This window comes from Urocampus carinirostris, chromosome 18, assembly GCF_059441175.1.
Source record: "Urocampus carinirostris isolate Australia breed hairy pipefish chromosome 18, RoL_Ucar_1.0, whole genome shotgun sequence".
NCBI classification, from domain to species: domain Eukaryota; kingdom Metazoa; phylum Chordata; class Actinopteri; order Syngnathiformes; family Syngnathidae; genus Urocampus; species Urocampus carinirostris.
The window spans coordinates 4,275,062-4,290,101 of record NC_142366.1 but is presented as its reverse complement, the minus strand read 5'-3'; the positions used below and the strand labels follow the sequence as shown (position 1 = coordinate 4,290,101).

Sequence of the window (15,040 nt, the reverse complement as noted above, 5' to 3'; positions counted from 1 at the left end):
CACTTTCAGGGGCCCCCGGAAAAACAATGCACAAACTTATGGAGCCACATATGTTTCCTATGACAGAGCCGATGCCTCTATTACTCTCCTTTAGTTGACAGTTACATCGGGGAGCTCGCTCCGACATCATAAGCGCCAAAGTGCTAGTATGCCGGCGCGGCGCTAACGCTACAGTATATTAGAGCTGACTTAGGGCCTGCCTTGGGGATTCGGGGGCCGCAACGGGGTCAAGAGCACAAGTCTGGAAATCATTTTTACTTTTTTTTCTTTTTAAACTAATGCCCCCCTCCTAGTTTTAGACCAATTATTTTTTAATAGTACTGGAATTCCACTTCGCGTTTCATACTTCACGGCTTCATTCCATGATCCATTATCTCCAATCACGTATTGGCGCTAGTGGGAACTAACAGGGAAGACTTTTGTCAGGTTATGCGTCTCTTTTCCTGTCATTATTTATGCCTAAAATGTACTGCACTCATGCGGGCGTGCTCCATTATCCCCAATCCCATATCACTGCAAATGGGGACTGGCATAACCCACTATGTCGGTCCCGGTATATATTTATTTGCAGTTATTTCTACCTAAAATCAACTGCCCTTGTGGGACATTAATCCCATTTTTCAGCGGGAGGGGAACAGCAGAAGGCACTTTTGTCGAAGAATGGCCCGCCTAAATTCAAATGCATGTCTGTGGCCGAGATCCATTACCCCCAGGTGACTGCTTAGTCCAGATCACATTGTTATTTTGGTTCGAGCCACTGATGATCTTTTGATAAGGTGGTAGGAAAAGACTGTGGCTCGCCGAAAATGGAATTCACTGTTCTGGCTGCAATCCCATATTGCTCTAATTGGGTGGGGAGAAAGGCTCACTTATAAAGAAATGCATGGTTGTGGCTGTGATCCATTACCCCCAAGAGACTATAGCTGAGACCAGTGGCCGCCAAATCCCATTTAAAATGATTAAAATATGCATATTACTTTATGTAGCAGACAATAGACTATATTTTCCCCATTTTTAACTTCATAGGTTGCAAACTACATAGATCTCGGCCACACAGGAGCTGTTCATATCAGGTGAAAAAAAATGAAAAAGTAGAGTTGCCACGCATAACACAAATTTGCTCTCTTAGCCCTTACTGTCGGCAATAATTGACTGGAGATAATAAATCAGGGTCAGAAAAGTGATGTTTGTTTTAGGCGAGCCACTTTGACACAATACATTGGCTTGAGCCAATATATATATATATATATATATATATATATATATATATATATATATATATATATATATATATATATAATTTTGTGAAGGCTTTTGATTCAATTATATATTTTTGTATCTGTTTTTCTTCCTCCTCTCCCTCTCTCCCAAGTGTGGCACCCACGAGCGTTTTTTTTGACCATGGGGCCCCCAATATCAAATGAGTTTGCTTCCCCTGTAAAAAAGGCTTAAGGAGACATTGCATTTCCCTTTCTTAATGAAGCAAAACACATTTGCTGCAGCACATTACCTAAGACAAATATTGCATTTGAACAGCCACGCCTCTCATCACAGGTGAAAGCATCAAGGTGAGGAGAAAGCGTGACTTCAAAGCCCTCACAAAGCCGCGTTACACAATCCCCCAAAAAAGCAGCTTTCATGTACAAGCACCTCGAGCTTTGAAGCGTCACCGTGACGATGAGAGTAGAATAATAAAAGCGGAGAAGAAGAGGAGTCAGCGAGATAGGCTTCTGTCATGGTTGCTCGCCGTTTGTTTTGCAGGTAAACACAAGCTGACACTTTGAGTGCTGAGGCTTCCTTGCATTTACCATAAAAGGATGGGTATTTTTGGTCTCTTTGCAGGGATCAGCAGCCAATAATGTTGAGAAAGCCACAACGGACCAAAGAAAACCCAAAAACATAAATACAGCCTGAGCCTCAAAAAATATAATACCCTTTGAATATGGTGAAAGTAAGAAAAGGCCTGCTTCTTGTAAAACCCTAGCCTTAACCATGTATGTCACGGGTCTCAAAGTCGATCTACTCATGGGCCCCTGGGTCTGTGTGAGCTTGGCCCGCATCGGGTTTGTGAAGACAGAAACTCATCAAAATACACGAGTAAAATGCATCCAATGTCGTTTAAGCTTCAGTTCAACTGCGGTGACTATCTCCTGTCACACGCTGGTACTCCCTCATTCTGCATTTCAATTTGAATAAGATATTTTGTGATCAGTTTAGAAAAAAAAAAACAATAATTGATTCATATAACCCCGCGACCCTACTGAGGATAATGCAGATAATGAATGAATGAATCATATAATTTGTTTCAACTTTGAGTCTGTAATGTGTACGCACTGCGTGGGTCTAATCAGGATGTAGCTAGCCAATCGTGGATGTATTGACCATCGATCTGAAATATTAGTGCAGTCTTTTCAGAAGCAACAAATCGATAACATTGATTAAAATCGATCATTTAAAACATTGGCAATTATTATCTAATCAATTATTTGTGTAACGTGATTTACAAGCCACTAAGGTAGTTAAATCAATGCAAATAAGCGAGTCCATTGCAACGTCTTGAAAAGTTAAAAGTTGTACTACCAATTTATACGGCAGAGGACATTTTGTTAAACATTGCATCATTACATTGGCATGAAACAGTCGAATAAAATGTGCTTCAGAAATACGGAGAAAAGAATCTGAAAATTAATACATAAAATATAAAAGGTAAAAAGAAAATAATGATGACTTGTTTATTTCAACACAAGGGGCAGATTCTTAAGCATTTTATATATTGCACATCGGGAATGTTTATCCTATTCAAAGATTTAATAAAAAAAAAAAAAAACGTTAATATTTTTAAAAGTGTGATATTTTCTGGCGGATAAAAATGTTGCTACCCTTAAAATCTATTCATTGCTCTTTCTTCTTTTTTTTGTATTATAAATCCAAATATTATAAGATTTTTGGATAAGGTGGTAAGAAAACCATATCATGCATTTTTGCAGGTGTATAGCAAATATTTGTATGTATTTCTGTTTATTGTTAAGTTATTTGACCAACACTTGGATTTTTTTGTTTTACATTACATAATATTCTGTTGTTATTAAGTGCACTATTTTTCTATCTGTCCAAAACGTCAATATTTGGATATAGGAGGAAATCAAAAATGTGTTTACAAAAATCTGATTCATCGATTAATTGAAAAAATAATCGACCGACTCATCGATTCATTCATCTCATTAGCCGTACCGCTTATCCTCAGTAGGGTCGCGGGGGGGCTGGAGCCCATCCCAGCAATCATCGGGCAGTGGGCAGGGGACACCCTGAACTGGTTGCCAGCCAATCGCAGGGCACATAGGGACAGACAACTCATTCGCTCATTCACACCTAGGGACAATTTGGACCGGCCAATTTACATTTGTGGGAGGAAACCGGAGTGCCCGTAGGAAACCCACGCAAGCACGGGGAGAACATACAAACTCCGCACAGAAAGTCTGGAGCTGGATTTGAACCCACGACAGGTTCCCATGACATGAACTGTCCCGCACAAGCGCTAACCACTGCACCGCCGTGCTGCCCCGACTCATCGATTATTAAAAATAATTGTTTCAGCCCTAGTATTTAGGAATTAATTGTCGTTTGTGGATTTAGTTTACCGTAGATGCAACGGCACAGACTTGTGGTATACCGCCGGATTTTTTTCAGTGAAAGAAATTTGCCTTGGCTCAATACATTTTGAAAAACACTGCATTATTAGATACATTATGAGTGCTGCCTTAATAGTTAGCACAGATGAAGCATCCATTTCAAACTCACACAGGCTGTTGTAACAATTTATTTTCACATTAAGTCAAACTAATACGTTGAGGGCCACAAACGGCTGCCGGCCTTGATTTTTTTTTGTCTTGGGTGCTTTCCAATTTTTGGGGTGGTTTTCAGGGTAGTTTCTGGATCTTTTCGGTTGTTGTTTTTACGGGCATTTTTATTGTGGGTTGGGGGATGTCAATAATTGTTAATTTTTGGGGGGTTATCTTCACTCAAAGGTTCCTTTTTTTGATCATTTTTCGGTTTTTAGTCATAAAGGCTCTTTGAATTTAACCGGGCATTGTTAACTCAGATTTGATAGAGAAAGTAACACCACCAACTGCACATACCATGCAAATTAACTGAAGCAATCGTTTCCCCTGCTTGAAAAAATTGTTGTTACTGATACTCAAAACCATAAAGCCATTTACGATCATGTTTTGATTCCCACTTTTATCATATTAAAAAAAGGGAAAATTGGAACCTTAAAGCAACTAATCCTCACTTGAGCCGGTCAGCTGAGTCCACATGGTGGCCTGGGGAAAGTAAATCCGCCGGGCAAGCTGAAGAATGTGGATGCGCACGACAATTGGACACAGATGTTGGCAGTGGGTGAAGCGTTTTTGCGTTTTTTTTGTTTTTTTTTCTGGATGGACGTGACGCTCTGCAAATGCTAATTTCTCTAAAAGTGAGACTAATAAAATAAACTGATTTGAATTTAAAAGATTCCTCTTTTGGCTTTCATCATCCTTAAGAAAACCAAGTAGGTTGGTTTGGTTATTTAGAATTTGCCGTTTTGCTAATAAAACTTCACATTTACAAAACTGACTTTATAACGCAAAAAAAAATACAAATTTTGATCTCCGTGGAGAAAAAATGCCTAGTTAATTATGCACGTTCTGACCTGGGCCTCTTTAACACTAGAAGTCCCAGGAATCTTCGTACCCCTTCAGAATGACCAGCGGATAGCCAAAAGGCTGTTATTTTGAACAAACAACTCAAAGGCCCATCTCTTCACCAGTGTTCTGTAAATGCGGCAAGGTTGGGTTGTTTAAATGGAAATTGGTGGGTGTGGTGTTGATAGATGCATAAAGAGCTTCTGCGCAGGACACATACAAAGATACTAGTCTGGAAATACTTCAAAATACTTCTACAGAAATACTACTAAAATACCATTACAATAATGTTATACATCGCGGTTAATGGGGACCAAAACCACCCGCGAAAAGTGAAAATCCGCGAAGTAGCGACGCCCCTTAAAAAATGCTTACATTTTTTTAATTGTTATTATTATTATTTTTTTATTTTTTTATTTTTTTATTTATTTTTTTAGACCCGCGAAGCTCTGAACCTGCGAACGTGGAACCGCGAAGTAGCGAGGTCCCACTGTAATACAAAAATACTGCTACAGAAATATTACAACAGAAATACTACAAAAGTACAACTACAGTGATACAACAACATCTTGTAGAAATACTAATAAGAAAAAACGTTGTAGACATTCTCCAAAATAATACAAAATAAAAGTACAGTAATTTTATGAAAATACCACAAAAATACAACCAAAGTATTACTAGAAAAATACGGGCTGGTGACGGCTCCGTCAAACATTCTTTTCTTCACATTAGCATGCGAATGGTCATTTCTAAATTGTGTTGTTTTCTCCATTTGCAGATCAATGGTAAAACTAATACATTCAGTTTGTCGTCCTTTGGCCATTATATGTAAGAAAGCCAAATGGCTTGGCTCTGGTACTTTTAGTGTAAATCAAGACTAAAAAGCTACTTCTTCAGGATGGATTTTAATACTCAGTGGTAAGACAACACTTTTATTTTATCAGATTTGATCTTGTTGTATTTCATTGTTTTTATTTTCTTTTACTGTTTTTTTTTTTTGCTTGGTTTTTACTTACTGCTTCTTTCTTTTTATTTACTGTCAATCACTTTGTTGCACCAGAAAGACTGTTGTAAAGGGCTGTACAGAGAAAGTACATTCACATTTACAAAAAAATTGGGCCATCAACACCCTAAAAAAAGCACATGAGACTGTGAAAAAAAATGCAATTCAGACCTAATTGTATCACATTTGTAGGAATAAATGATTGGTTTATTAATACACAAATGCATTGAAGAACTTTGTTAGGATTTATGAGTTCCTTCTCAAGGGTCACCACCACCCTAAAGACAAGTCAAGTATCTATTTGTATAGCCCCTACTTACAAAGAGTGTCAAAGGGTTTCACAGATTACTACAAAAATATTACAAAAATGTTACGAATATACAACTACAGTAATACTACAAAATCAATGTCAAATTTAGTGCTAAGCATAAGTCCAAAAAATTCTAATAAGAGCGAAAGGCATCATTTCTCCCCCCAAAATATTCTCAATCAATATAGAAATGTTAAGGGAAAAAAATGCTTGATTTGATTATACACAAAGGTATCAAAACACTCAGTTAGGATTTATGAGTTTTTTCTTAAACCCATCACCACCCTAAACAAGCACACAAGAATGTGAAAAAAATGCTAATGAGGCCCAATTGTGATTACTTCTAAAAAAGAATTGGCCTTGAATCACAAAATAAATATCAGAAAAAATACTCTTTTTGATTATACACATAAGTATTGAAGACCTTGGGTAAGTTTTATGACTATCTTCCCTAGAGCCATAACGACCTTAAACAAATACACAAAACTCTGAAAAAATATAAAGTGAGATACTATTGTAATAGCTTCTTAAGAAAGTGGCTTTAAATCATAGATTATAGATAAAGTGTTTGGGTAAGATTTATGAGTTTATTCCCTGGGCCATCACCACCCTAAACAAATCCACAAGACAGAATTAAATTGGTAGACCTAATTTTGATAGCTTCTACAAAAGTGGCTTTAAATCACAAAATAAATAAGAAGTTTGATCATGATGGTAACATTACTAAGTTCATTTTACACAAAAGTATCAGGTCATCGCCCTAAACAAGCACACGGGACTGTGAAAAGACGCTAATGAGAACTAATTGCTATCGATTCTACAAAAATAACTATAAATAACAAAATGAATCTCAAACAAAAAAAATGCTTGGTTTGGTTATACATAAAAGCATCAAAGTGCTGTGTAAGGATTTATGGATTTCTTCTCATGGGCCATCACCATCCTAAATAAACAAATAAATTGCAAATGAATTAGTTATTTGCATCACTTTTACAAAAGTGACATAAAACCAAAAAGTTTTTCACAAAACAACAATAACGTTGTTTAAATAATTATACAGAAAAGTGTCAAAGTGCTTGGAAGAGATTTATAAGTTTCTCTCAAAGGGCTGTCACTACCATAAACAAGCACACCAGGGTGTGAAAAAAATGCTAATGAGGCACAATTGCAATCACTTTTACAAAAAGGGTCTTTAAATCACAAAATTAATACAAATTTTGATCATAAAGGACAAAATACTCAATTGATTGCACACAAAACTCAGGCCATCACAACCCTAAACAATCACAAGATACTGTGAGAACTGCTAATGAGACCCAATTACAATCGGTTAGATAGAAGTGGATTCATAACAAGATCTAAATCCCCCCAAGTATGCTCGGTTTAATAGTGGTTGGTTGTCATTTATAAGTTTCTTCCCATAGCCACCCTAAACAAGCACACAAGGGCTGAAAAATATGCATATCTTGCCTCGGTATATAAAAATGTTGTCTAGTTGTAAAAATATGATAAATAAAATTGTAATTATGATTCTTCAGATTAGTTTGATAGGGTTGTCCCGAGTCTAATCTTGCATCTTTTCAGTGACGTTCACATTCTGTGTTAAAATAATAATTATATGTCCTTTGGGTTTTAATTTCAAAATAAATAAGCTCAAATTGACCCATAACAGCTCTCATTGAAATAAACAAAACTGTAATTATAAGTTACAATCCACCAAATTATTCCGTTATCTTTAATGCTTTTTTCCTTGTCATTCATTGCATCATTTCTGTCACGTCCACGTTTGTCTTATTCAATATTAACTACATTTCAATTGTTTTGAACTCAACTGAATCCTTGTAATTAAACTAAACAAATCTGTAAATATAAATCACAATCCTTTAGATTACATCATTTTTTAAGGTTGTCCCTCGTCTATTCTCGCATCATTTCAGTCATGTCCACTTCATTTCTCATTAAATAATAATCTAATGACCATTGTTTTTACTTAAACTGACCAAAACAGTTGTTAAAATAAATACAAATGTAATTTGTCCCTCGTCATTTCCCGCATCATTGAAGCCACGTCCAAATAATGTCTCTATAATAATTTGTCCATTGTTTTGAACCCAAATTGATCTAAATTGTTATAATTTAAAAAAATAAAAGTAAATTTACAAATTGTATTCCTTCAGATTACTTCGGTTTTTAAAGGGTTGCTCCATCATTTCAATCACGTTCACTTTCTGTCTTATTTATCATTTAAAGTCCATTGTTTAAAACTCAACTGGATTCTGACCATAACTCTTAAAATTAATAAAAATATAATTATAAATTATAATCCTTTAGATCATTATATCGTTTAGGGCTGTTCCCCATCTATTGCATCATTTCAGTCACGTCCACTTCATGTCTTCCTCATAATTAAATGTCTATTATTTTTAACTCAACTTGACCTAAACCGTTACAATTGAAATAAATAAAAATGAGGATAAACCGTGCAGCTAATGAGATGTGATGAGATTATAATCCTTCAGATTATTCTGTCATTTAAGGTGGTTCCTTGCCTATTCTCACATAATTCCACTTTATGTCCTATTAAATAATAACAAGACGTCAACAGTTTTTGAGTCATTTAATGAAATCAACCTAAATTGTTATCATGGATAAAAAATAATTATGAATTATAGACATTTGAATTATTCCAACTTCTTTTTTGGGTTGTTCCTCATCATTTTATGTATCATTTCCACCCACTTCTTTCTCATTTCCTAACCCAAACATGGACGTGTGAACAAAACAACCGTTGGGACTATTTAGTAAACAACCCCTGCACTGCTAAATCATGGCGCTAATTACTCGGCCCTCCCCCACAGGACTATTCTTTGCATCCATAATGCCAACTGATCTTTCAGCCACATGAGCAAATACAAGCTAATTGAATAAATAAAGTTATTGTGCCGTTGAATGCTAGCAGCTTGTCTTGTTTGTTTAACAGCCAGGGGTGGGGCCCCTATCTCCATCAGTCCTCTGAAATTTACAATTTACTCTTTTGATGTTAATTATTATTAGACATGTTTATAATTGGGTAGTATCTGTTCTTTCCATCTTATGTACATTAAAGAGTGAAAAAAAGGGAGAGTATTTTCCCTTTTTGTTACAGGAGTGTGTGGATCGTTTTTATGTCCTGGTCTGTTTTGTCACATTCTCGGGGCCCGAGCAGAAATGTAAAAGGCTTTGGAAACTATCCAGGCGGCATTTAGATTATTTAAGAATATATATATGTATATATATATATATATATATTGTTGAATCTTTTTCCCCTTTAAATTATTGTATTACATGTTTATCATGCTATTCAATTTAATTACAAATATAAGCATTTTTTTTTAATTCGTTATATTGACCCATTTTGAAAAGTCAGTGTCACAAACTTTGTAGCTTTGTCTAACTATTCCCATATATATACTGATATATGTTCTCATTTAGAATAATTTATTACATTTTATTTTATAATACAATTAAATTACAAAGAAATGCACTATTTTTTGATATTTTTAACAGGATTATTTTGACCCTAGTTTTCATAGTAGCAGCAATTTCTGTAATTATTGCCTCTTTGTCCTTTTTTCTTTTCAATTTTTTTTTACAAGTTTATCTCTTTGTTCAATTTAATTATAAATACAAGCCCTATTTTCTTTTATATTTTTGACAAGATTAAAATGACCTGTTTTGGAAAGTAATTGTAAGAAATGTTGTAATTTTATCAAACTATTGTCTATCCTAATATCCCTTTTTATCTTTTTGTTAAGTCTTTTATTACGTAATTTTGCTTTAATTCAGTTTACGTACACCTTCATGCAATACATTTTTATATTTTTGACACGACCGTTTTGACCCAAGTTATTATAAAAAATGTAGTAGTAGCAGCAGTTTCTTTTATTAATTTCTTACCTATCCTAATATCGTTTTTTGGGTCATTATTACACGCTAAAAGTCAATGAAATTAAAAAGTGCCACCCTGAAGTGCAAGATAAAATGAAGTAAGATAAAATACAACAGTGTGCAAGTGCTGAAGGCAGCTTAACAGCAGTAATAATAAATTAAAACAATAAGTAAAGAATGATAATGTTAAAATAATTACAATTTTAGAATAGAAATAAAAATAAACTAAAGGCCCAAATTACCTCTTGTCACTATTGCAAAATCCCTGTCATGTGTAAAGCATGGTATCCAGTGTATACATATTTTATTAAGTGTTTATCTAGGAGTGACACTCTTTGACTTGTTGTAATTAATGATAATTAATACAATTTTAATTCTGGATATGAGGGTATTGTTTTATTTATATATATATATATATATATATATATATATATATATATATATATATATATATATATATATATATATATATATATATATATATATATATATATATATATATATATATATATATATATATAAATTTTAGAAAACTGGATTGTTTTAAATGGAAAAATATAAATCAGGTGAAAGCATTGCTTGCTTCATATTTAAAATTTATATTAAACGTGATAATTTATCCAAAAAGACTGTCTCAGAAAATTTGATGACTGTGATGAATTTGTTTTTTTCTGTAATGCAATAAACAAAATATATTTCATTACATTGAGTACAACTGATATATTGCAAGCCTTTTATTATTTTAACATTTCTGATTATGGCTTACAACTTACTAGTATACGTTTTTTTCATGACTTTTAGATAAATTAGATAGTTTTAGAGTTTGTTTTCCCTTAATCAACAATATTACATCAATAAACTACGTTTAATTAATGTAGTTGGTTTGTAATGAATCCAGAAAGTATGGCATTACTTATTCTTAAATGCATTCCAAAAAAAAAGGAATTCTGTAGCAAATCTAGGGCAATGGCACCCTTTAAATAGTGATGGCTGTGCAGTAAATTCAAATTGTTACGCTGTATAAATACAAATTATGAATTTATTAAAAACCTTTTTGTAATTTTATTGCAAACACACTCACAAAACACATAAAAGCAGCGGCATTTCATGCAATAAAAATATAATTATACTCACAACAATAAGTTCGAATCCTAGCGTCCGTATCGGTTCTTCATACAAAAAAACCAAAGGGAAAAAATACACCAAAAAGTCTATAGAAAAATCCAAACTTCTACAATATTTTTCCTCCAGGCATTTTTTTGGGTTGGAGATAAAACTTTCCAGGTCAACTTTTTTTCTTTTTCATTTTAAGTTTGGAAAGCCATGGAGCGCAACCTCCCAACACGCTCACTGCAGCCGGCAGCCGGTACCACAAGGCCGGCCTCGATCTAGACAGAAGGGAGACAGTTGTCCGATTATTGCTGCGGGCGCTGACTAGTCTTGTGTGTCTCTGAGGAAGTGGAAGAGAAAAAAAGAGAAAGACGTAGCGAGAGAGGTAGAAAGAGGGAGAGAGAGAGAGAGGGGGGGGTAAAGAGAAGGGAGGGAGGGAGAAGTTGCGGCAAGAAAAAAAGTGGAAAAGTTGCTCGAAGAGGAAGACTTTGGTCAAAGTGGCTCTCAGTATGTCAGTTCGAGCAAACCTTTGTAGTTGCACACCCCCTCCACCTCTTGACACGGTGGTCCCCCTAAGAGAAAAAAAGAAAAAGAAAAATTAAGTCTGATTTTTTTTCAACCCCTGAACACACCGCATTCCAACATTTTGCAATTGTGGTCAACGATATGTTTTGACTGATCAATCAGTATCAAATACAGTATACCATAAATTGTGTAAAGCACCCACATTATGAAAATTTACTTTGGGTTATGCATGAATAAATATGGTACATGCACCACTTTTACATTGCAATCACCTTCCAAAAAGTAAAAATATTGGCATTCCAGAAGAAATTTGAAAAAAAAGTGATTGAAATCTATCAGTGCGTAAAATATTATAAAGCCATTTCGAAGGCTGGAAGGCTCCAGCGAAACACTGTCAGAGCCATAATCCAAAAATGGAGAAAACTGGGAACAGTGGCAAATCTCCCCAAGAGTGGTCATCCAACTAAGATTACTCCAAGAGTGCAACAACGGCTCATCCAGCAGGTTACAAAAGAACCTCCAAAATCATCCAAGGATCTGGACGCTCTACTGGTCTCAAGTTAAGGTAAGTGTTCATGACTCCACAAATTGAATCTATGGGAGAGATCCCAGGCGAAAACCACCGCTGTCACAGATGGACACAAGGAGTCATCTCACATTTGTCAGAAAGCATGTGGATTATCAACTAGCTGAAACAGACCATGGCTCAAATTGTATTAAAGTTCTAGAGTGGCCAAGTCAAAGTCTGGATTGATTGACATGCAGTGCTGTGACCTTAAACAGACTGTTCATGCTAGAAATCCCTCCAATATGGCAGATTTGAAACAATTTTGCAAAGCAGAGTGGGCCAAAATTCCTTCTCAGTGTCGAGAGAGACTCATTACTAATTATCGTAAACATTTTATTTCTATTATTACTGCTAAAGGTGGCCCAACTCGCTATTAGGTTCAGGTGAAAATTACTTTTTCACATACGGGTTAAGATTTTTTTGTGCCTGAATAAATGGAATTAACAATACAAACGTGCATTTTGTGTTTCCTTGGGTTGTGTCTGTGTGATGTTAAAATTGCTTAATGATCTTAAAACGTTGTGAGTTTTAAATTTGCAAAAACAGAAATATGGAAGGGGCACATTATTTTTCACGGCGCTGTACATATACAAACTTGAATAAAAACAAAAACCTTATCACCAACTACACTTTGCTCAAGGGTGATGAAAGAGATTCTTTGAATTAATTTAGAGGGCGGCGAACCGCCCACCCAAACAACCACCTTCGAATAGGTAAAAAATCTTCAATTTTTTTTAAATTAAAGATTGTATTTAGTGTAAGTTTAAAAAGATTTTAAAATGAAGACACAACCATATTCTATACCCTAGAGTCTTAAAGCATGCATCTCTTCTTCAGATTGTATCAGAAAGCTCAATCCCTAAGGCCTACCCCCCTCTTTTCTCCTTTGTGCCCCCCCCTGTCCGTTTTCTTTTCCCTCTCTTCCCCCAAATGTCGGAGGTCACCATCGGATTTCTCTCCTTGGCAGAAGGGCCCGGGAGGGTAAACAAGGCTTTAGGGCCATTAGCTCAGAAGGGCTAGCCGGCCCCGGCCGTCAGGCCGGGCCAGGCTGGGTCCCTATCGGGCCCCGTGGAAGTCTTCCGTCAACACGTATGCAGCGTCTGTGCGCCTTCTGTCCACTGCGGGTTATTGTTTCAATCGTGCTACCGATCGGGTCCCCAATTGGTGATTTGCTCAAGCTGTTGCTCTTCTTTGCTTATTTGATTAGGAATTACAGGAAAGTTGAAGAAAGTACACTTGGTTTTCCTGAAAAAAAAAAAAGAAAAACATCTACTGCAAAACTGGAATCGAATGTTCATTACGCTAAAGAGGTGCTGAGAGAAGAAGAACACCAATGAGTAAAACAACGGGATGCTGTTAGCTGTTGGGCCTCCTGTTTGGGGGTGATGATGACTTACCGGGGGTCAATATTGATCAACAATGAAGCTGTAACTAGACTGAGCAGAAAATGCAGTCTTTCATAAAATCATACCTGTCAACCTCCACGGCTCCATGCCCGTACAAACTGTCGTATTTTCCCGTACAAAATACAAAATAATCGTACACTATATCTTTTTTTTGGAATGATGCATGATGGGATATTCCCAGGCGGCAGATGCATGCGATTGACAAATTTGCGTTTTTCCGTACAGATTTCTTTGTACGTACTACTCGTCTTAAAAGGCATAAAAAACATACTTTGTACGGCAAAACCGTACAGGTTGACAGGTATGTAAAATTAGATTATTGTGATGAAGTTCTTTACGTTCTGTAATGCAATTAATGTTTTGGGGGTGATGGATCCCATCTGGGGGAAGCAGAAACTGAAGGCACGGGTGCTCAAAAATAGGGAACCCAAGTTCCAAAACATGGAATGTATTAATATAGCCCTTTTAATCAGTCATTGAAGACCTCCAGAGCGCTTCACAAGGTACTTCAAACTTTTACCCATTGACACACACACACACACACACACACACACACACACACACACACACACACACACACACACACACACACACACACACACACACACACACACACACACACACACACACACACACACAGTCACACAATGAAAGCCAGTGAGGCACTTACCGGCCTATCAGGGGCGAGTGTCTTGCCCAAGGAGACTTTAACATTTAACTCGGAGGAGCCAGCAATCAAACCTGCAACTTCTTTCTCCAAAGACTATCGCTCTTTGAAGATCATGGCGGCGCGCATGGACGCAGTGGCTCACAGCTCTTCAGCTAATTTTCTATTTATTACCATTCTTTTGTCTTTATTGCTTTCTTCTCTGGACACATGCGTGGCCAATATTACCTATATTCGGGAGGAACTTGTCTCGAGGAGTTTCAACCTCAAACGTGACGGTGTTACCGAGTACCACCGTTATTTCTGTTATTATTTAGTTACATTTGAGGTGCTGGCTAAATGTAGTATTAAAAAACCTGAAGGATTTGGCGAACGCAAAATAACCACTGGCATAGTTTCTAAGCTCTCTGATCTCCTTTCACGAGTAGTTGCGTTGTTTCCTTTATATAAAGGCTCTATTGACTCACTCATGAATGAGTTCAATGCTACCCTGGCTTGTGTCCTGGATTCAGTAGCACCCATATGGCTTTAATCACGACCTAAAAGACGCATGCCTTGGTTTACTGATGAAAATAGAACGCCTAAACAAGAATGCAGGAAATCTGAAAGAAAATGGCGCACTACCAAGCTTGAGGTTTTCTGTCAAACCTGGTGTGACAACTTGTTAAAGTATAAAACAGCCCTTGTCTCCGCAAAATCAGCCTATTTTTCGAAGGTGATTGCGGCACAAAAGAATAACCCCAAAATCCTTTTCGACACTGTAGCATTGCTAACAAGGCAACAGACTATTCCAGATAGTTCTACCCATTCAGCCCATGACTTTATGGTCTTCTTTAATAAGA

The 15,040-nt window shown here is 36.2% G+C and overlaps 1 protein-coding gene and 1 long non-coding RNA gene across 8 annotated transcripts in view; one reads left to right on the top strand and one right to left on the bottom strand.

Annotated features, from left to right (window-relative positions):
• The window catches only part of eya1 (EYA transcriptional coactivator and phosphatase 1), a 92,767-nt gene extending 81,373 nt beyond the window's left edge, over positions 1-11,394 (bottom strand). For 2 of the 6 annotated variants that reach the window (XM_088322227.1, XM_088322228.1), the window contains exon 1: positions 11,057-11,393. The gene's annotated coding sequence lies outside the window, so the exon portion shown is untranslated. Of the gene's footprint in view, positions 1-11,056 lie in introns of all 6 variants that reach the window. The other 4 variants (XM_088322229.1, XM_088322230.1, XM_088322232.1 and 1 more) reach the window with 3 other exon arrangements.
• LOC148348068 (uncharacterized) lies at positions 190-3,156 on the top strand. 2 transcript variants are annotated; one of them, XR_015847581.1, is made up of 3 exons: positions 190-426; positions 1,555-1,761; positions 1,843-3,156. It is a non-coding gene; the product is annotated as an uncharacterized LOC148348068 (long non-coding RNA). The 2 variants fall into 2 exon arrangements; XR_015847580.1 differs by having other exon boundaries at positions 190-713.
• Positions 11,395-15,040: the final 3,646 nt, after the last annotated feature.